Source organism: Natator depressus, chromosome 7 (assembly GCF_965152275.1).
Source record: "Natator depressus isolate rNatDep1 chromosome 7, rNatDep2.hap1, whole genome shotgun sequence".
Lineage (NCBI taxonomy): Eukaryota > Metazoa > Chordata > Testudines > Cheloniidae > Natator > Natator depressus.
In genome coordinates, this window is record NC_134240.1 from 46,642,230 (window position 1) to 46,665,621 (window position 23,392).

General features: G+C 47.0%; 1 long non-coding RNA gene across 1 annotated transcript in view; it reads left to right on the forward strand.

Annotated features, from left to right (window-relative positions):
- The window catches only part of LOC141991533 (uncharacterized), a 78,198-nt gene that overhangs the window by 45,737 nt on the left and 9,069 nt on the right, over positions 1-23,392 (forward strand). Inside the window, exon 3 of the long non-coding RNA XR_012640384.1 lies at positions 11,718-11,817. This is a non-coding gene — a long non-coding RNA (uncharacterized LOC141991533). The remainder of the gene's footprint in view (positions 1-11,717; positions 11,818-23,392) is intronic.

The following is a 23,392-nucleotide window of genomic DNA, read 5'->3' on the forward strand; positions in this document are numbered from 1 at the left end:
CCACCAGACATCCTGCTGGTCATTCCTCTCCACTAGCCACCCTGCTAGCCATGCCCCTCTGCTATCCACTCCTTTCACCACCCTGCTAGCCACTCACCAATATCTTCAGCCCCCCCACAACACACACACTTAACACAGCTCTCAGTGATTTCAGCTGTTAGTTAGGAACGGGGGGGGGGGCGGGGCACACTCAGAACCACTAGTCCAAACTAAGTCTAATACTCAGACTTAGGTATCAGTGATTTCAGCTGTGCTATTACACAGTGGAGAGAAGCAGGATCAAAATAACTTTCACAGCCCTCAGAAGGCAACTCACACTACCAAATACACATACCTATCCCCAGCTTCTCTCAGCTCACTAGGCTTTGGGACCCATGTCCCTTGCCTAGCGAGTGCTACTCAGTGGAGGGCAAGTCCCTCCATCATAAAATGCCAAGTACAGTTCCACTGTCCTTGATTCACATAACCAGGATGACAACACTTTATTACTCCTGCCCCAATAACAAAGAGACTGGGCATCCCACAGCAGCCAAAGTGACCATTTGGGCAAGCAGTCCCATCATGCTAGGTGGGGTGGGAGTGCCCATGCAAATGTCCTTTTCCACAACTCACCACCAGATGTCAAGGTAGAGCTCATTCTGACTCTGCTTATGCTTGGAAATCCCAAACCAGGACCGTGTCTTCTTCCTTCAATTCCCAGTTAATCCTCTAGCTTCCCTCCTCCACCCATCAATAAAGCCTCTAGAAGCCCAACAACTAGGAAATGCCATTTGACAATTTCACTCCCCGGGGCCAGGCTTCTCATATTACAGGTTATTAACAAAATGGGAGCAGCGAGAACAGAGGGATGAAGAGGTCTGAGGCGCACAGCTCCAAGCCAAGGCAAGAACTGAGCCAGAATTGGCTGAGGGTATGTACTATCACCCAGATCGGGGTAGGTCTGGTGCCGATACTCCTCAACACTCACCCATGTAGCATCTCAGGTCACACAGATATGCTTGAAGGCTTAGTTCTGAAAGATGGAGCTAGCCCCCCCTTTTGATCCAATCGGCACTGCCTACACATTCATTTAGCTTTCGGGCTCCCATTTACACAGCACTATCTGAACTCCTAGCATTCCAGCACAGTCGGGACTTGATGTAAAAACGTGGCAAAGGTTCCTTGGGGGCCTCTTTTCATCACCTGTTCCCAATTCCTGGTCAGTAATCTGGAGGGGCTCTGGCCAGAATATTATAGCTGTGTTGGGTGAAAACAGATCATTGGGCCAGCCAAGAGAATGGTCTACCCAATCAGAGATTTTCGAGGCCTGGAGCCACCCTCTAAGACATTGCTAACTCAAGAAGGAGCAACTCAAGGTTCAGAAAAGGACAACTAAAATGATTAGGGGTTTGGAACGGGTCCCATATGAGGAGAGATTAAAGAGGCTAGGACTTTTCAGCTTGGAAAAGAGGAGACTAAGCGGGGATATGATAGAGGTATATAAAATCATGAGTGGTGTGGAGAAAGTGAATAAGGAAAAGTTATTTACTTTTTCCCATAATGTAAGAACTAGGGGCCACCAAATGAAATTAATGGACAGCAGGTTTAAAACAAATAAAAGGAAGTTCTTCTTCACTCAGCGCACAGTCAACCTGTGGAACTCCTTGCCTGAGGAGGTTGTGAAGGTTAGGACTATAACAGGGTTTAAAAGAGAACTGGATAAATTCATGGAGGTTAAGTCCATTAATGGCTATTAGCCAGGATGGGTAAGGAATGGTGTCCCTAGCCTCTGTTTGTCAGAGGGTGGAGATGGATGGCAGGAGAGAGATCACTTGATTATTATCTCTTAGGTTCACTCCCTCTGGGGCACCTGGCATTGGCCACTGTCGGTAGACAGGATACTGAGCTGGATGGACCTTTGGTCTGACCCAGTATGGCCATTCTTATGTTCTTATGATCAATGTGACATCATTCTAAGAGTAACACCATAGTATAGCGTATTGCTCTGTCACTTAATGCTGCACTGAATCCTGGTTGCCAAGTCTTGTTTTATGCAATTTTCCCAACTGAATGGCATTTCTAAATGCCATTAATTTAATCAGCTTTCAAAACTGACTAATCCTAGTGATTTCCCAAATCTGAGATCTACAGTAAAATGGAGAGATAATTAGAGCATACCACAGCCAGATGTCTGTGAAACACTAACCCATAAAAACAATGAGGAGATGCATCTGGAGAAGTGGGGATTTTTACCTACGAAAGCTTATGCCCAAATAAATCTGTTAGTCTTTAAGGTGCCACCGGACTCCTTGTTGTTTTTGTGGATACAGACTAACACAGCTACCCCTCTGATACTAACCCATAAGCATTCCCAAATCAGAAACAGCTCTAGATATATTCACTCACATGACATAGGCCAGGCCGCCCTCATTTCAGTCAAGCCTCAAACTCCAAAATGAACTATTGCCCTTGGAGAAATGCATACTCTAGTTCCAGAAACATTACTACTTCTCCTTAGAAATTCTGGCTCAGGTGAGCAAAGACTGATGGTGCATTCACCTCTACATCACCAGGTCAGCACAAGATGAAAGTATATTTCTAGAACTCAGTGGGATACCTTAAGACAAGAGCAGTTACCAAGGAATGATGCTGGCCTGATATGCAGTTGTTATTTTATATAACCACAAAGAAATTCCCTATAGCTACCTAAAGAAGGCTGTCCAGCTCCCAAGAGATGACATTTCCATCCTTTTGCTTCATAGAGAGGCTGTGGACTAATTTTCCAGAGGATGCAATACCAATCCTGCTTCTATCCTTGGAGACTATGAAACCATTCCCAGAGGCGAGGGAACAGACTAAATCCTATTACTCCCTAAAGAGACTATTGCAGAGATTCCTAACGGTTACAGAATAAATCCTATTATCTCTCAAAAGAGATTGTGGAGCAACTCCCTGGAGACTGTATATCCTATTGTTCCCTGTATTTAGTGTGAATGCATTCCCAGGGAATGCAGTGTATAGTTTATTGCTTTCTGGGAACAGCATGGACTTATTCCCAGGAGTATGCATCTTTGTCAGAGAGACTGCAGGTTAATTCCTGAGCTGTACAGCTGTACTGTTGCCCACACAGACTGTGAGCTAATTCACAGGCCTGGCTGACCACAATTTTAAGATGTGCAAGATGGTATAATTGTAGCTTCAGGTTCTCAGACACATGAATAGTTAGAGAGAAAGTATGGTTTTGTGGTTAAGACTCTGGTCCAAGACTTTGAAAAGTGGGGATAATACTGTGTCTATTTGACTAAGCTCTTTGAGGCAGGATCAATCCATTATGAATTTGTCCAGCACCTAGCACAATGAAACCCTGATCTTGAGTGCGGCCTCTGGGTACCACCATAACACAAACACAAAGGAAAATCCCAGTTCATAATTAGTCAAAAATGGTCATGACACCATAGAGGTGGAAGAGGCCTATTGCGTCATGTGATGCATCTGTTTGCAGCCTGATAGGTCAGTGATGCAAAGGTCTGAAAGAATGTTAGCCAAGGAGATCACAACATGCCAAAAATGCAACTTTGCAGGCTGCAACTGAGTTCAGGGAAAACACTGAGTCTTCAGCCAAGTTAGTTAGATGGCCAGCGCTGAATAAATAGCCTTTTCTGCCCCTCTAACTTCCCTTCCCTTCCCTTTTAGTATACAAGTTTACAAGGACAAATTGTGCTAGAAGCTTTGCTGAAAACACCAGCTTCAGCTATCAGCAGACACCAATTCAGTTGTGCCTCAAACTAGACATTTAGATCACGGTCTTGATTTTTCCCCTCCCTGTAATCTGTGGGCCCAGTTCAGAGGTGACCCGTAAGACACTGTGAATCAGACCCCCATACATGCTGGTATTCTCTCTTCCATTCAGTAGGGCCTGATCCAAAGCCCATTAGAATTGGATCTGTCAATTTCAGTGGGTTTGGATCAGAGCCTTAGACTCCCACAGGCCAACTTCCTGGTGTGTGGGAGGAGTGCGACAGAGCCTAGGTTGTTGGGATGTACCTGCAAAGGAGCCAGAAGAAAGTGTAAAATGATGTTAGCTAAAGCAGGTGGTGGCCTTCTCCTGCCCTGCAGCTTTTCTGGCTACAGATGCCTCCTTCTGGCCCCTTGGCATGTAAGCCTTGGCTCCACGACACTAGGCTAGATTGGCTAAGGTCAGGGCTAGATTCTGATCACACCCCAGCATCAGAACTTCAGTGATGGCCCAATTCTGCATCCCCTACTCACATAGAAGTGTACTTTATGGAAGTCTCACGAGAGTAAGTCTTGAGAACTGGACCCCAAGACACATTTTCAGTAATGGCCACTGATTGGGGGGGTGGTCTGGATTTTTTTGGGGTGCCCAGCTTAGGTTATCCACCCAGGGCCTGACTTTCAGAGATGCTGATTAGCTGAGGCTGCCACTGATTTCAACTGGCATTGCAGGTGCTCAGCACCTCTGAAAAAGAGCTCCAAGGTGCCTCAGGAACTGGGACACCCAAAACCAGGGTACACTTTTGAGAATTTTGACCTAAATAATAGAGACTTAGGGGAATCCAGAGAGAACTTAAGCCAGTGAAATCTACTTGTTGAGGGCATCAGGAGAGGTAATGACTGCAGCTTAGACTCCTTGCTGATTTAGGCTCAGTTAAAAACACTTCTGAATTTGGCCCTGCATCTGCCTAAGGCTAGACCATGAACTCCTCAGTCACATTGGTGAGCAACAAGTCTGGTTGAAGGGTTTTTGGAAGAATGTTTTTCCACTGGAAAAATCCCATTTTAATTGGAAAAGGACATTTATTTTATTGCGAAATGCCAGCATGAAAGATTTCAGAGGGAATTTTCAATTTTATTTCTAAGTTGTGGGGAAATATCCACATTCTCATTTCTCTTCCCTCCCACCCCCAAGAAGAGTGGAGGGGAGGAGATGAGTTTAAAAAAGATCACTCTTTTAAAGACCACTTTCTCACTTAGAGAATTAAAAATGGAAAGAGACTAATTATTTTCCAGTGAGAACAGCTTCAAAGTAAGAATCGCTCCCCCCACTCTCCAATAAGGAAATTAAAATTTTTCACCCCCCAAAAAAATGTAGAATGCAAACAAATCTCTGGGTTCCCCCACCCCATTAAAGACATTCGTCCAACTCTAGTGAGCAATTCGTCACACAACTTGTCCCAGGGCAGTTACAAAATTTGACCCTGAATATTTATGCAAGAGCAATAAGCTAAGTGTACATGCAGGTGTGCAGCAAATGGGGCATTCCAGTCACATACGCAGACTAAGGCAAGGAAATATATTGTGTCCACCAACCTCCATCCCCTTTGCTGCTTCACACATCTCCCTATTCGTGCTCTCACTTATACTTTGCAAATGGCTCATGAAAGTTCCTCATGCCAAGCGTTCAATGGTCTATTAAAACTAAATGAACATTAGTAAAGGGCAGAAGGCAATTTTCCATGATGCTCAGGCAGCACTATGAATTACTTTAAAATATTAACGTGTTTTTTCCTTCTGATTCCCTTTATATATGCCACGGAGATGAATCATTTGTTTGCCAAGCCAGTAACTCTGAAATAAATACACTTCTGAAAGACTAACCCTTACCCTTTATTCCCCATTTGCAGGCAAAAACAAAATAAAAATTCTTAAAAAGCCATCGCACCTTTGATTTATTTTCAGTGCAAATGAGAAAACATTGGAGATCCTTGGGATTTAGAGAGACAGATTTGGCAGCCTTTCATATTTACTTGGACTGGGAAATATAATTTGAATATCTCTCTCCAAACACACACCCACACAGGATTATTAGTGTAATATATAGAGAGAAGGGGCTCAAGCCTACCACTCTGTTTGAAGTCCAAGAGGGTCTTGCTGCTGAGGTCGCCGAGTGGAGAAACAGGTCTGTGGCATGTTTTTCTAACTATGTTTAGGGCCTACAGGGGCTCTACTAGGCAAGGAGGTCCAGTGGATAAGACCCTGGCCTGGAGCACAGAAAGAATGGAGTTCTATTCCTAGCTCTGACGCAGCGTGACCTTGGGAAAGTCACTCCATTGCTCAGTTAGATATTTGTACGTTCTTTGGGGGCAGAACCTGTCCCTTACTCTGTGTGTTTGTACACACAGTACAATCTCAACTGCAGTCTGTAGGTGCTACCATAATACAAACAATAAGGCCACCGTGTTTATTTGGTGGCACGCAGGGCTTAAAAACTCCTGCAGAATCTAGCAATCTTGCTGAAGAATGAGATTTTGTGGCAGCTAAATTTAGAAGTGTTGGTTTTCAGCTAATGATATAGAATAATAGAATCAGTATTGCTGCTCCTTGTATTATTTAGTTTGACATTAATTCAATTTATTTTTATTCTCACAACAAAGAACTGACTCTTTGGGGATTTGGGCATTTGAATAAGGGACAGTTGGGGACTTTTAGCACCTAGAGAGTTTAACACAAACATCCAGCTAGTGTGATTTGTTCCAGAGAGATCAGTAGTGAAATAGTCAACAGTATGGGCAGCTAAGCACAAACATACAGAGGGCAGTTAAATAGTTAACTCTCATTATAAGTCAGTGAAGGCTGCTGGGTGCCTAACTTCCCTCTGTGACCTTAAAAATCTCCTCCAAAGTTGACAATGAAGATGTCATCTTTAGGTTTCAGAATCAACACTCGTTGATATGGATAGGGCAGTTCACATCTCTCAGGCCATTATTTCAACTGGCTGCAAGCTAGAAGACATCATTTCATCCATTCGTGCCTTCAACTGTTTCTCCAAAGCTATAGTGGCTAAAAGCATAATTTTATTTTAAATGAAAGCTGAAATTCTGGAGCATAATTCTGCAGGCGGGGGGGATTCTACAGTAAATTGCACAGATTGGGCCCTGACTGTATTAGCTGGCTCTCATTAACATTGAGCTGTATAATCTTACACCATTTCTCCCCACCCCATCCCGCTCCTTCTACATTTACACTGTTGTATGCATTTTGTCATTGTTGGGTGCTCTCTTTGTAGCTGTCTTCTAAACTTTGATACAAAAGAATTTCAAGATTCAGTGATTTGATTTGTAGGAAACAAAGTGACCCAGCCAATGCACTGACCCAACTGGGCACACAACTAGAAACGTTAAGCTAGAGATAGTTTCATGCTTAGAGAAATGCCCAGTTATTTCCATACTTCTATTTAGGGCCTTGATCCTGCAGGCTCCATGGACAGACCCTTGCCTCCATGTAGAGTCCCACTGAAGTCAATGGGGCTTCATGCAGATGCAGGGATCCACCGATACAGATCAGATTGCAGGGATGTGGCACCTAAGTGTGCAGGAATGTCTTTTGCAACTACATGCTACTGCATTGTAACCAATGAATGAACATGTGCTATCAATTATTAAAGGGAACTTTTTGGAGTCCTGAGCTGACTACACCATGCCATTTATAACTACAGCTGCATGGGCATCCTGATACCCACAGAGGGAACATGGACTCATGGAAACTAGAAGCTTCAAGTTGTTCTACGTACCACATGTTGGAACAGCAGGAGATTATTCTGTGATGGGTTGGATCACAGAAACCCTCTTGGAGGCTGCCAACTGATGTGCCAAGACTACTTCTGCTTCTGCTTTCCTGCCCTGTCAGCTTAGGACTTCAGTGCCCTGCCTGGTTTGAGCCAGACCCGCTAGCCTGCTGCAAACCCAGACCCAGGTCTGAACCACGTCCCCTAACAGCTGTAGGCTTAACTGAAAGCAGCTTACAAAATGTTCCTGTCTTTAACACTCAGATGCCCAACTCCCAGTGGGGTCCTAACCCTAAATAAATCCATTTTACCCTGTATAAAGCTTATACAGGGTAAACTCACAAATTGTTCGCCCTCTATAACACTGATAGAGAGGTATGCACAGCTGTTTGCCCCCCCCCCCAGGTATTCATACAAATTCTGGGTTAATTAATAAGTAAAAAGTGATTTTATTAAATACAGAAAGTAGGATTTAAGTGGTTCCAAGTAGTAACAGACAGAACAAAGTGAATTACCAAGCAAAATAAAATAAAACACGCAAATCTAAGTCTAGTACAGTAATAAAACTGAATACAGATAAAATTTCACCCTCAGAGATGTTTCAATAAGTTTCTTTCACAGACTGGACGCCTTCCTAGTCTGGGCACAATCCTTTCCCCTGGTACAGCCCTTGTTCCAAATCCGGTGGGAGCTACAGGATTCCTCATGATGGCTCCACTTTGGTCTGTTCCACCCACTTATATCTTTTGCATAAGGTGGGAATCCTTTGTCCCTCTGGGTTCCCACCCCTCCTTCTCAATGGAGAAACACCAGGCTGAAGATGGATTCCAGTTCAAGTGACATGATCACATGTCCCTGTAAGACTTCATTACCCACTTGCCAGCCCACAGGTTTACAGGAAGCCTTACAAGTAAAACAGAGCCATCTACAGTCACTTGTCCTGGTTAATGGGAGCCATCAAGATTCCAAGACACCATTAATGGCCCACACTTTGCATAACTACAGTAGGACCTCAGAGTTATATTTCATATTTCTAGTTTCAGATACAGAAGTGATACATTTATACAAATAGGATGAGCACACTCAGGTGATTATAAGCTTTGTAATGATACCTTACAAGAGACCTTTTGCATGAAGCGTATTCCAGTTACATTATATTCGCACTCATTAGCATATTTTTATAAAATCATATGGAGTGCAACATATTCTATCCTTGTAAAACTCAACTGCCGGAGCAGATTTACCGTTAAACAAACTGTGCAGTGGCACAGGGCTCCCAACGACAGGGGGGCCCCCAAAATGCAACAGCGCAGCAGGACTCAGGCAGGCAGGCTGCCTGCATGCCGTAGCCGTTGGCCCCGCGCCGCGCCCAGAAGACGCAGGCTGCTGGTATGTTTCTGTGCGCCTCTGGTGGGGGGAGAGGGGGAGGCAGCTCAAGACACTGCCCCCACCCCAGGCAGCGCACGGAGACCCGTGGCCCCCCTCCCCCCAAGGGGCGAGCAGAGACATGCCAGCAGCAAGGCTAAGGTGGCTCCCTGCCCACTTTGCCTCCCTCCCTCTGTGCCGCGCCACTCCTGGAAGCAGCCAGCATGTCCCTGCAGCCCCCGGGTGTGTGTGTGTGTGTGTCTCCGCGTGTTGCCCCCATCCTGGGTGCCGAGTCCGCAGCTCCCATTGGCTGGGAACTGGGATTGCCACTTGGACTGTATGGCCATGCAAAGGAGTAAGAGGGAGTAGAAATGCATCCTACCCTTACACCAGGAGTTTGGGTATGCAAGGGTCTGCCATGCTCTCTGCCCTAGGGAGCAAGCAGGCAGAACCCCCAGGCAGCACAGGGAAAAGAGAGTAGTTTACAGCTGGTACAGGCCACTTCCAGCTTCTCCGAGATCAGCAGGAAGTGGGTCTGCAGGTGTCTTGGACATTCTGTCCCTTTTCGAATCTCTGAACACTCACTACTTAAATCAAACCTTGACGCTGCTTCATCTGTTTAGCACGAGGATGACTGGCACTGACCTGTCCCGAGCACGAGGGATAATCACCCTGGTGAAGGTATGCAGGAAGGGCTTGACATTGCAAAAACCTCTGTTCCTCTCCACTCAGCCATATGCAGACTCACCCTACTCAGATAGGCTGAGTGTTGGGAAGATTGTTTGAGCGGTTGAGAATCGGGGAGTGGCTTCAGACCAGCGTAGAGCTGAGTCCCCATTGAGCTCTGTAGACCAGGGGTGGCCAGCCTGAGCCTGAGAAGGAGCCAGAATTTAGCAATGTACATTGCCAAAGAGCCACAGTAATGTCAGCAGCCCCCCATCCTCTACCCCCTCCAGTCCCCAGCACCTCCCGCCCACCAGCAGCCCCACCAATCAGTGCCTCCACCTCCCACCCACTACAGTCAGCTGTTTTGCAGTGTGCAGGAGGCTCTGGTGGGGAGGGGGGAGGAGCGGGGGCATGGCAGGCTCAGGGGAAGGGACAGGGGCATCAGGGGAAGGGGTGGAGTGGTGGCAGGACCTGGGGCAGAGCAGGGGGTTGAGCAGTGAGCACCTGACAGCACATTGGAAAGTTGGCATCTTTAGCTCTAGCCTCGGAGTCAGTGCCTATGCAAGGAGCAGCATATTAACCTCTGAAGAGCCGCATGCGGCTCCGGAGCCATAGGTTGGCCACCTCTGCTGTAGAGTGGTGGCTGGAGGTGGCCTCTGTTTTCCACACTTGAGTTAGATTAAATCACTCTCTCAACTAAACCATTTTGATGACAGAAAACTCCACCGAAGTCTTAAACAAACCAGTAAAGTTTTAGAAAGGTTCTTGTGAACTGTTTTTTCCATCAGATTCTAGTGGGGACCCTTGCCGAGTTCCCTGCAGAATGTACTTTCCCTCAAGTTTGCTGATGGTACCCATTAGTGGCTTCCTCAAGAGAAGACATACAACCTACTACTGCTACAGGGAATCTCCCCGAGCTCAAGTGGGAGAGATCTGTGAGTTTTGAGCAGGACAGCCAGGCTTCTAGTCTTAACTAACCATATGTTAATGTGCCATTTATCTAGCAACTGTGTTTATGATCAGCAGCACATGGCTTCTTTATACTCCGGGCTCTCTCCTGGGCACTAATATTTCTAATGTATCTTCCAGAGATGAAGCAAGGGCCACAGAGTGTTCACCACAAGCCTTTTATGATCTCCAACCATACTGGGCAAGCACGTTAGCAAAAGTTACCCATGTAAAATAGACAACTATGCTGATAATGTAAGTGTCCTAAATAGGCTTCACAGTCAGCACTCCACTGAGATGAATGGAGGCAGTTATAAGAGCTATGGTTTTAGGCTATCTGTTGGCAGACAATACCACCCCACTCCACACCCCCACCCCCATCAGCGGTAAGGCCTAGAAATTAGAACTAGTCAGAAATTTTCACTTGAAGTTCTCTTTCTAGTGGAGATGAGTAACTTTAACAAAATGGAAAATTTCACACCCAGAAAAGGTTGGTTTGGATTGAATTTTGGGGGTTTTTTTGAAATCAACAAAACTCTGGTTTATAACAAAACACTGAAATCAGCTTTCTGTTGCCAAGTTTCAATTTTTGCTTGCTGAAAAACATTTAGTTTTTCATCGAAACACTGAAAAAAAATCTCAAAGAAAGTTTTGACAAAAAGGAAAAAGGTTAACAGGGGTGGGGGGGGGAGAATGACTTCATGTCTCAATCAACTCTACTAGAAATTCTTTTTAAAAATAAACAAAGGCTTAAATTCTGTACAAACTAAGAGGCCGGTGGGTGGGAACAGGCCGGGCACTGCCGCGTAAATCTTATTGCTTCTTGCTGGAATTATGCACTAATTCCAGGAGTGCAGCATAAATACCGTTGCTTTTTGTAGAAGCTGTATCAGACTGATCAGAGCAGTAGTGCACGGAGAGACTGGACTGCGTCTAGAGGACACGCTGGTTCCTAGACAGGTGGCTGGCTGGCATAATGGGAGCCAAACTCACTGATGGCATAAATGAGCGTCAGTCTATTGGCCTCAATGGCATTGCACCGGCTAATGCCAACGGCGATTTGTCCCCATGCCTCTAGCCCTGCAGGGCTGACACAGACGCCTTCTTGTGTTTAGTAGACTAGCATTTCACAGGCAGGGAGCGGGAGGGCTCCGTTTTATTGGAGGGATTCAGAAGCCAAGAGAGGTCTTGCACAGCGTGGCAGTTCCAAACCAAATTATTTTCTTCCGTGCAGACCCTGCATCTCAGCAGTTGTTCCACGCGACCCCCTCAGAATGCAGCTGCTCATCTCTGTTCACCTGGCTGCTCAGCCTGCAGAGAGACACAAACCCAAGGTAGGGATCCTACTGCTTATCATTTTCCAAGACTAGAAGACCAACCCACAGCTGGTGCTTATTGGCACAGCTCCAGAATATGGCCCATAGATTTTAAGTGGCACAAAACCTAGTGCTTTCTCCTCCCAACTGGCTTTGGGGTTGGAGAGCAGAGTCCTAGCGTTGTTGAAATGCTTTAAAAAACTATAGCCCTTCCCATTCAATTGCTTGGGTTAATTTCAGAGTCATCAAGCCAAGCATCGAATGACAAATACATTGAGGATAACTAGAACTGTGGGATCCCCAGAGCTTTCCGGGGGGGGGACCCTTGCTTCCTTCAGTCCCACTTTGCATCACTGACACCAAGAGCACCCTGCTGGGAAGTATCACTCAGGTGAGAGCACAAAAATGTTCACAGAGCATAGCGATGGGCATGGTATGGACAGACAGACATAACAACCCTAGTCACCACCACAAGATATTCAAGCAAGGATGGTGTGTCTCAACACTGAGCTTTGGAAAAGGCAGCTTTTAAGGTGCAAGTTCATGCTGCAAAAACATTTAGCTAAGGGAGCACGAGCCAGATTTTTAAAGGTGTGTAGGTGCCTAACATGGGAGCTAGGCACCTAAGTACCTTTGGGGAGCTGGGCCCTGTGTTGAATATTTTCAAACTTGGGTGTCACAGCTCACACCAGTGTCAACAGCCGCTGGGGATGCTCAGCAACCAGGCTACAGCTACCGTTCGAGCACTACAGCCACACAGCTACAGTGCCACTGCTGTAAGCCTGCAGCGCAGCTGTTTCCTACATCAGTGAAACGGGGTTTTCCATAGATATCGTTAATCCTTCTCCCCCCGCAAGAGGCAGTAGGTAAGTCGACAGAAGAGTTCTTCCATTAACCTAGCTTCACCTACCTGAGAGGCAGGGGCGGCGGGTATAATAGGCCAGGGGAGGCTAAGCCTCCCCTGACCCAGGCTGTGGCCCTGCCCACACTCTGCCCCGAGGTCCCGCCCTTGCACCCCTCTCTCCCAAAACTGGCAGGGGCTCAGCTCAGGCCAGCGGCCTGGAGTTTGGGGCTTGGCTGGCCGGCGGCTCAGGCCGGCCGGCAGCCTGGGGCTCGGGGCAGCAGGGACAGGTGGGTCGGCCTGGGCTCCTCCGGCCATGGTGGGGTGGGGGGAGGAGGGGGAAGAGCAGGGCCTCAGGCAGAAGGGCTGGGGGGCTAGCCTTCCTGAAGGGGGGTTCACGCACCATCCATGCTGAGGGGTTAGGTTAATCTAACCATGGTGCTCAGGGCACAACATTTTTCACTGCCCTGAGTGACATAAGCAGGTCAATCTAATTTTTAAGTGCAGCCCAGGTCTTATTCAGACACTTTAGACACCCCGATTTGAACATTTATTCCTATATAATTCCTTGAAAATCTGTATAACACCTGGATGCCACTGGTGCCTACATATCAAAGTAAGCACGGCCTTAAAGAAAAACTCCAGTCCATGAAATTTTCTAGTACCCTCCTGGGGAAGGGAAGAGTAGTTTGAACTCAAGTTTAACAGGTGCTGTAAAGATCCAGCGAATGTGGAGTGAGGTTTGTTCATAGCACAATTATTCTTTTTAAACTCATTTCTCTTGAGTGAGGTTTGTTCATAGCAGATTTAAAAAAAAAAAGCAACCCTCATTCCTCTTGAGTGACGTTCTCTCGTTAGTCATTTGGAACATCTGTGGAATAGCAATGCACCCAAGTTATCAGCTATTCTGTCGCACTGTCTGATTTTGAAACCTTGGTGACAGTGGAAGCTAAAGAAAGACATGGTTTTAATGAGGGCAGAGGTGACAGCACTTATAAGACTGCGGAAATCTCTATCTTCCTCCCAGCGAGAAAGGCTGTGTCATTAACATGCAACAGCAGCCCTGGCACTTTCACTCTGTTATGCGAAGGAACTAGATCCCAAGTATTTATACAGCCCTATGGGTAGGCTGGGCCTGATTCTGAGCTAGGTGACAAGGTGTAACAGTGGGAACAACTCCACTGAAGTAAGCGCAGAGACGCCTGCATAGAAGTGCTGTGAGAGCAGACTCAGGCCTGTGCTCATGCCACCTCGAGTACTTCTTACCCACATGTTCCTAGAAATAACATGGCAACAATTGATCTTGGATATTACTGGGGAACCTAGGCTAATACAGTGAGGCTCATTGTCCCCCTCTAGTGGCTGGGTCACATATAACATGTTCGTGTACTGCTGCTGCTCCTGTATTTGATGCTGCAGAGGCATGTGCTTTTAGATCCAGAGGTCCTGGGTTCAGTCCCTGCAAGTGACCTAACCTAGGATGTCATGGCAGGTGGTACCAAGAGCCGCACGGTGTTAGAATGCGTAACAGGGTGATTTTAAATGCTAGAGCCTTGAGAAAGGTTTAAAGCAGGGCATTCAAGAAAACAATACAATTGATCTAAGATGGGGATGGATAAACCACCAGTTTCCTTTTCCCTGGGGCTGGAGCAAATTGCAAGTTGCAATCCCGCCTACGTCTCCTCCAATTCCACATCTCCCCCCATGAGCAGTTTAGAACAAAAAACGTCTTTATCTGAAAATTTTCAATTGAAAAATATCAGTTTTGCCGCGGGAAGTTTAGAACCTACTTGAAACAAAATTTTCGTTTCCGATTGACATTTCAGACAGAAACAAAAATTTGTCATTTCATCTTCAAGTGTTTCATTTCACTGTTTTCTTAAAATCAACATTTCACCTTAAAATGCCATTTTCTATATGGAAGTTTTTTTACACCGCAAACCTGTGATGTAACAACATTTCAAAATGGAGATGAACGTTTCTGCTTCGTTTTGAAATGTCAATTTAAAACTGAAATTTTGTGTTTCAGAATTTCCCATGAGAAAATGTTTGTGTCAGAACTGACATTTTGCTTCAAAACAGTTTGGTTTCAACAAAGTTGTGTTGTACTTTCTGCATGAAGAATTCTGACCAGCTCTAAACTATAATTTCTCCCTGCCTTTTCAGGAGGCCTTTAACAAGCTGTTACCCCTTAGAGGCCACGTCTTGACCCAAACCAATCTCTACTAGGCAGTTTCCCTTCCCTTATCCTACTTAAGGAGTTTAACCCATTCACTGTGCACTCTGGCATTGGGTACAAAACCCCCATCACAACTCTTCCAATGCAGTTCCTGCCCTAGACATGGGCTTGGAATCTGCAAAACTCCAAGGACCGAGCAAATGACCTAGTGATGTACCTACAGTAACACCATTGTTATCAATACTCATGTAGCTACCAGCTGTGCACTATCTCCAGTGTAATAATAATGATCAAACAGTTATATAGCGCCACAATGGGCTTTTCAATATTCCACTGGTTGACTGTTCAAACTATACAGGAAAAACTTCACCCACCTCTGAAATGCATCCACTACCTGTAGATAAATATGACAGCAATATGAGTTAATAATACAGTCAGGTTTTGAAGTTCTCTTCTCCTCTCTCCATTCTATTTTCCCTTCTGGTTTAAAGCCCCCTCCCCATTTTTCTCCTAGTACAACAGCTTGAGCTGCTTTTAGACATTGGTTTAGCCTCTAGTTATCATCTTTGTATTTTTTGGAATAATTACAAATCATGATTCACACAATTATTGAGAATGATTGTTTCAAAATATAGCCCAAATGGTATTTTTAAGTGATTGATAAATGCACCTTTTCTCATAATGCCTCAAACAACAATTCCTTAATTGCCTATGCATATACTTTAAGTAATTTTAAAAATAGCCAAGGAATTAACATAATACATCATATACCACATTTGCAGCCTCCTAAGCTACTCTGTATGTTCCTTCCTCCCTATCTATTTGGTTCTTTTCCCCTCCCCTATTTTGTCTATATGTTGTCACTTAGGGCAAAATTGCTATTGACTTCAGTGGAATCAAGATTGCTCTTTTGGGATAGGGACCTGTCTTATATGTGAGAAGTGCCTAGCACATATCAGGAACTAGCTACCTAATAATTATTATATCAATAAGCAATTGAATCAAAACATAAAAATGTTTAAGAAACTGGCAACAAAATCAGACCTCGTGTTTCTTTTCATTTCATTAGACTAATCAATAGGTTACATGAAGAAGAGGTGTGGTGTATTGTACTATCTGAGCCACAGAAAGTCTGTAGATGCTGCTTGGTGTCCAGCCCTTGGCAAATTTTAATTTTTCATTGAAAAGTTGAATCCTGAACATTTTTGGTGAAAACCCAAAACATTGTGATTTTGGAAATGTTGCTATGGCATCTCCTGGGAGTTGTAGTTCAGGTGCCTAGCACACTCTTTTATCTCTATAGGCTGGGATCCCCTACTGGACCACATCTACCATGATGCACCATGGTCTCCCTCCTTGGAGAGGGTAGCAATGTATTATGGGAGTCCCTGGCTATGCTGCACCATGGAAAATGTAGTCAGGAGGGGGAAAATCAGGATATTTTTTGATCAGTCCCAATATCTGTTAACTTCCACCTACCGGCGGCACTTGAAATTCTTTCTGATTTGCACGCAGCAAATAGAGAGCAACGTGGTCATACATATGGAGAGTCTGAGCAGCTCCTGCTCTGCATCTTTGGTAGCCATTTACACCTGTGCAAAGTGAATGCAAAACCTCCAGTTGTAATCAGCGGGCAAGGACCCCAATCATCCAGAACAGAAATTGTTCATTACAACCTGTTCTCTTCTAATGTAGCCAGCAAGTGAGATTTCCAGGAAACTTAGCTACCTGGAAATGGCCAGCCGCCACACTTTTTTGGCAGAGGGGGCAAATGGAAGACAGTTTAGGTAGAAGTCCAAATTTCAAATCAGAGTAATTTTGAAGTGACCTGTAACTCTCAGCGTTTGATGGATTTTCCCCTCAAACGCTACAGAAACATTCTCTTCTGCCTGCAGAGTAAACCTGGCAATTTTCCAATCAAACCAGTTTTCCAAGCCAAAGTTATAGTAGGGCTTTCTGCTCAAAGCTGATTGCAACACGATGGAGTGGCAACTGCACAATAAATACTTCTCTCTTCCATGGTGTTTTTTGTGCATAGGTCTCTAATCGCTTTACAAATGAGGGCAAGTATTATTATTCTCATTTTACAGATGAGATATAGAAGGTAGGTCTCATGACCCCCATCAAGTGTCTTAGCCATTGGGCAACAAGCCAGATGGTTTCATCAACCCTTTAACTTCTCAGTTTCATCAGCAAATCTCCATGCACAGTATATAATATCAGTGTCAGGAGTGAATGTGTCAGGCACCAATTAGCCATAAGTTGTTACACTTCAGGAACCAAGCCATTCCTGAGAGCATGGGACAGAAGGCACTGAGAGGCAACTCCTATGACCAGCAACCAGCCTGAGAAGCTCAGCAAGGCACGGGGCAGATGCCTAGGAGCCTGGGGCAGGTAGCAATGCCCCAACACAATCCATGCATCCGATGAAGTGAGCTGTAGCTCACGAAAGCTTATGCTCAAATAAATTGGTTATTCTCTAAGGTGCCACAAGTCCTCCTTTTCTTTTTGCGAATACAGACTAACACGGCTGCTACTCTGAAACAATCCATGCAGTGGCTTCAGAGCCGTTCCGTGGAGGCTACTGCAGCCCAAGAGCGGAAATAGTCTACGCAAGCCCCTCACCTGGCATAGGACCAGAGACTCCACATAGTGCAGGATCCCCCAGATCCATCTGTCCTCCAGCCTCCACCCATCCTCTGACATGCAAGATCCACTGCAGCACCAGGCTCCATCCTGCACTGCTCCCCCAAATTCTGCCCCTCCTCCAGGCACACTGCTTCCACTGCAAAGGGGCCTTTGCAGCTGTGGAGGCAGAGGTAGGGTTTGCCCCTGAGTGCAGGGTGATTGGTCTTTAAAAGGATTTGGAATGACATTGCAGTCTATTTAAGAACAGGAAATGTAGCTAGGTCCATCTAGGCTGGTGTCCTGCCAATGCCAGATGCTACAGAGCAAGGCAGAATGCCCCAGTAAAGTAATTAATCTTGCAATGTTGTACCAGGGTGGGAGGGGTCACTCTCTGACCCACTTATGTCCTGGAGCCTGGGGATTGATACCTTTCTCTAACTAGAGTCACTGCAGATGCTAGTCTCTGCCCTGTAAGCATCAAATCCTGCCTTTTGAAACACATGTTAGATCCTCAGCTAGTGTAACTGGGTACTGGCTTCCATGGAGATACACCAAAGTACAGCAACTGAGGATCTGGCCATTAAAATGAGTTTCCATTTGGAAAAGTGACTGTTCAAACAGCATCATAGGGGTCCGTGTTTATTGCCTCTCGCTGTCACAGATTCATTTCATGATTACAAAGATGGTTCTCCTTCAAACTCAGCCTGGGAGCAGAGCGGCAGGGTAGGCTGCTTTTGGCTCACACATCGTCACCAGTAATGAGGAGTGAACAGGCCGAGCTCCACCTGTGCAAACCCATTCTGGTGCTTTGAAGGCAAAATCTGACTGGCAAAATATTTAGCCTAAGCTAAAAGCAAGCCAGAATAGCAGCAGTGTCCAAGCTTAGAAGCAAGCCAGCTCGATTTTCAGATTCCGGGTTACAGGCCAGATGCCTCAAGGGCTGAGTTTGAAAACTATAGGACTCCCTATTGCCCTTCCTTGGTGCAGAGAGGGTGCATAGCCCTCCCATTCCAAGTTAGCCAGTGTGTCATACCCACTTTGCTCTGGTGTAAATGACCACAAAAGATGCAGGGCAGCAGAGGATCAGACTCCCCGTTGCTTCCAGACGTGCCCTGCAGGAGCTCCTGAAGGCAAATGCAAAGTCTCCCAGGGCACAGCGGCTGTAAGGCCTCTGTGCTCCTCCCTGGCTGGGTGCACTCTGCTGCCCCACGAGAAGGGAGGGAGACGGTGACCTGGTCTTGGCTCACATAGCCCACACGCTCTCTCTCTGCCCAGGCTGTGATTGTACCTGGCCCCTGTGGAGACGGCTCACATAGGGAAACGTCCGATTACTGACCAGTGGAGCCAATTGGCTATGGAGTCACTGAGACCCAATAAGCAGAGTCTTGGGGTGGGGCCCATGGGTTAGCGCTCTGTGCTGCTGGGCGCCTCGCTAGCTGGAAAACACAGTATAGTGCTAATCGAATCATGCTTTCTGCCTTTCAGCGTCAAGCCACACAGGAATCCAAATCTGGGGGCGCCAATCCTGTTTCCCAGCCAGAGGGTCATTTATAGGGGTTTGGAAAATTTCACTGACAGACAATATCTGAGGAAGGGTCCCCTCTCCCCAGTGAAACCAAGCCCAGAGTATATAGGAATAGGGTCATAGCCCTTTAACTAGCATGTGAGCTCTCTAGTGGTGATCACCACATTCTACATCTCACAAAAGATGCAGGGCAGCAGAGGATCAGACTCCCCATTGCTTCCAGATGTGGGCAGCAGTGTAGATGCATCTAGGCCTGGCGTGCTGCGCATATTCAGTAACACAGTTTTCAGGACACCGTCCCCTCTCCCCCGATGCCTGTGTGGTTACTTCATATTATGTTTATTATGTAAAAAGCAAAGGACACAACAGGACCATAGCTGGCCACCATCAGTGTCATAACGCAGGTGATTGCTTCTGTCTGGGCACAGGACTGGCTGGCTGATGCAGGCTGGCATGGCTTGGGGCTGGAACCTGCAGCTAACTGCCATGTTCTCAGTGGTGCCTTGTTGGGCCCTTCTCCCATCCTGCCCATGGGCAGTAGATGATACCGTGATTACGGAGCTGTGTAAATCCTGGAATCCTGCCACTCCCCCGCTGGGCTCACGCAGGCTGGATCTGGGACCAGAACTGCCCTGGTGCCCTTGCCACACACAAGGGCCCTCACGTATGCCAGGATTCCTGGAACCCTGACTCCAGGAAAGGGCATGTCACAAAGAGAGAGACACGGGTGCATTGGGAAGGAGAGGAGCTGCCACACAGCTGACATCAAATCAAAGGGGATATTCCTGAGGTCCTGCCAGCATGAGTCTAGCTCCGCCATATCATGGCCCAGCTACAACTGTCCCTTCAGGGTCAACTCCCAGCCATAGAGCCTTAGAGGGATCTGTCGAATAACATGATCTGGCTGAGAGCTCGGGGCTCCCATGGGCTCTCCTCCCACAGCCCTGGGTTGATGATGCTTTGACATAGAAGTGGGGCTGTTTCCTGGCCTGGGATGTGCCCCAGGGTCCTCCTGCCCCTACACTCCACTTCTTCAGCACTGTGTGGCCTCCCTGTAAAAAGGAGAGCCTGAACATGGCATGACGCTGACTCACCCTTGCTGCAGGCGACTTGTGCAGCTGCCACCCCGGCCTTCGATTCCCACCGCTCACACCAGTTTCAGAAAGGGCGGGGGAGCTGCAGGTCCCACTGGGGCAGGGAAGGGCCCAAAGGTGCTGCTCCAGATCCCCCCTCCCAAGGCAGCAGTGAGGTAGGTGGGGAAGAGAGGAGGTTGGCTGCCCAAATCCTTACCAGGCTGAGTTTCCCACCAGCGAGACTGGCCGAGGAAGGGCAGCGGCAGAGGGAGAGTGGGGGCAGAATGGGCTCCTGCAGAGCCCCCATCCCTCGGTGCCATGTTGGGGACCATGCCAGGAAGGGCAAGGAGTGCAAGACAGCACTTAGGAAAGGTAGAGGCAGCAGGTGGGGGCTGGGTGAAGAGGGTCAGTCAGACAATTTAAAATCGTTTCCATCAGTACTTAGCATTCCCGAGCCAGGCAGGTCTCCCACATCTGGGCTGTCATTATTCATAACCCCTGAGAAGAGCTTGGGGATTTCAGATTCACACCAGAGAACAGATATTCTATCCCCAGATTAGCCCCACCCCCACCGCAGGGCATTGTGAGCCCTGAACTGCCATAGGCAGTGGGGTGGGAATCCAGGCCTCAGTCCCCTCTCCTTCCTGTCCTGCTGCTAGAACAGGTGCCCAGAGAGCAAGTCCCCACTTCCGCTTCCACTGCCAGATCAGCCAGTGACTTGGCTCCAGGTCCAGCCTTGCTGCCAGAGTGGGAGACAAAAGCACCCCCTGGGTTGCAGCTCAGCAGGGCCCCAAGGCCAACCAGTCACAGCCGCCAGCCCAAGCAGGTGATAACCTCTCTCCCATCTGCACATGGGAGGGCCACGTGCCGCGGCTCCAGCGCACAGACACTGGAGCTGGGTAGCCAACTGCTTTTCAGTCCCAGTGTGATTTGCTAAGTGCCTGCAGGTTCTGGAAAAACAGTGTCAAGCACTATTCTGTGCGTGTAAAACCCCCGGGCTTCAGGCCCCTTCGGATCTGAAGCCTGCACCTGAGCTGCTAACTCTTTGATGCCTCTTTGAAATGGACGCGGCTGTGATGGAGGCGCCTCTCGAAAGAGAAGCTAGCAAGGCTGGGCTTTTTCCCTCCCGCTCTTTTATTAAATATCTGTTTTTCCTGCTCCATTTCCATAGCGGGCTCCATAAGGAAGCAGAAAAACATTTTCTTTGCTAAATAGCAGCTTCTCTCTTTAAAGAGCAGCCTCAGCCTGAGCTGGGTCATCATCTCCACAGACATCAAAGGCGCAGCCGGTTGGCTTGAAATGAGACCAGTGGCCCGTGTCTTCAGGTTCCCACAGCAAGCAGTGGCTTAGAGACAGTCTGTGTTAATTACAGCGAAGTCCCCAAGCTGCTGACGGTAGAAAGGGCTGCTGTGTCAAAACCGGCGCCTTCCTCCTCAGCAGCTCTGCAGCCCGTAGGCATTAGGGTCAGAGCAGCACAGTGCTAGCCACAGAAGGTAGAGCTCCCGGCCCAGGGAGACAGACTTGCACCAGCAGGGTTCCAGCTAGTGTGCTAAAAATAGTGTGGACGAGTCAGCTGGAGTTCTCAAGCCCACCAAGGCATCCGAGCTGGAGTTGCAGCCCAAGCCGCAATGTCCACACCATGATTTTTAGCGCACTAGCTGGAGCCCAGCGGGCAGAGGCTGGAAAGCTTGCTTCCCGCTGCATTCGAGATACGCCTAGTCCTGTAAGCCTTGCAACATGGCGCAGCTGAGAAGGGGCCAGCCAGCTGAGTTCTCTTCTGCCTCATGAATCATCAGCTAAATCCTGGCCTTGCTGCACCTTATGCTTTGGGAGGGCTCCACATCCAGATTCACACCCAGCCTCATTTAAATGCTTCCTGAAAACCAGCCTGTGCTCTGATTATGTTGCTCAGGCTGGGGACCACCTATGGCTGTCAGGACCACTTCTACAATTGCAACAGGAATCACAGAGCACCTGTCCCTGCAGTCACCCTGTCCTCTTGCCCACCTGCATCTACCCACTGAATATTATCTAAGCCCTAAATTACTACACCCAAGGGCAGGGACTGGCTCTGCGTTATTTGTGCAATAGGGTCCTGATCCCTGGCTGGGCTGGTTAAAGTTCTGCTGTAATAATAATAAAACACATGCCATGCTGATTGTTCTAGGAGACATTCGAACACTACAGGGATAGATGCCAGTACAAGAGAGCGTAGACAGATGAGCCAGTCGTGAATTTGTGGTGAAAATGTTTTTCAATGGAAAATGAATTTTCTGCAAAGTCTTTCCTAAGAAAACTTTGATTTTCACCAACATTTTTTAATTTGCAATCAGGAAAATTGAAATGAGCGGTTTTGTGAAGCTGAAACATTTCCCTTTTTCAAACCAAATCAGAAGGTTTCATTTCAGGTCAATTTGACACTATGATGGGTCCCCCTGAGCTGCCACAACACCTCGGAGAGTTATAATTTGGGTGCCCATGATGTTTCATGGTTTCTCCTCTAGCTGAAGCACGGCATAATGAGAGTCCTGTGACACCAGTGCATCATGGGAAATGTAGTCCAACTGGGGAGCCCAGCACATAGAAGCTAACAGAGGCATTTGACATATAACTCCCATGAGGCTACCCCGTATGTCAGACACAGTTCAATGTTGAACAGATCCGGAATGAAACATTTTGATTCAGGAATGTCAAAATGGTTTTGATTGGGAAAAAAATTGATATTTTGACTTTTCATCCCTATATTCAGGATGGAAACTAATGTCAAACTCTCAGAACTGGCCTCTGGGATAGCAATTCTGATTTTCTCTCAGCTTTAATAGACTGATGAATTGTAGATTTTGGTGGCAACAGACAGCTTTTGAAGGGGACAGTGGCAAGGGACAGATGGGAAAAGGCATCTGATAGATCCCATGAGATCCTTGGGGCATAGGCCAAACTTCTGTTCATTCTGTTGGGTGAGGGCAAGAAAGGGGCAATCTAACCCAAGGAAATTACATACAAAAATCTGCATTGTCACAGCATGAGGCTTGCAGTTAAAAATCACAGTCAGGAGATGCATATGCTAATGTTTCAATGGCAGCATTAACTCAGGCACATTGCAGAGAGAACATCCTGTTTCCTAGTCCTGGTTCTTTGTTACCTGTGTAACTTAATTTAGTACTGTTCATGTCATAACGTGGAGGCAGTAAAAGCACCCAGGATCCAGCTTTGGGTAACCTTCCGCTTTCCTGTCTTTTTGTGATATGAGCCACACAACCCTCAAGTTGCACTAATGTAATTTTTGCATTGAACAGAAAACCATGAGGCTTGCTCCCCGATTTGCTGCCATGTTCTAAATGAAAATA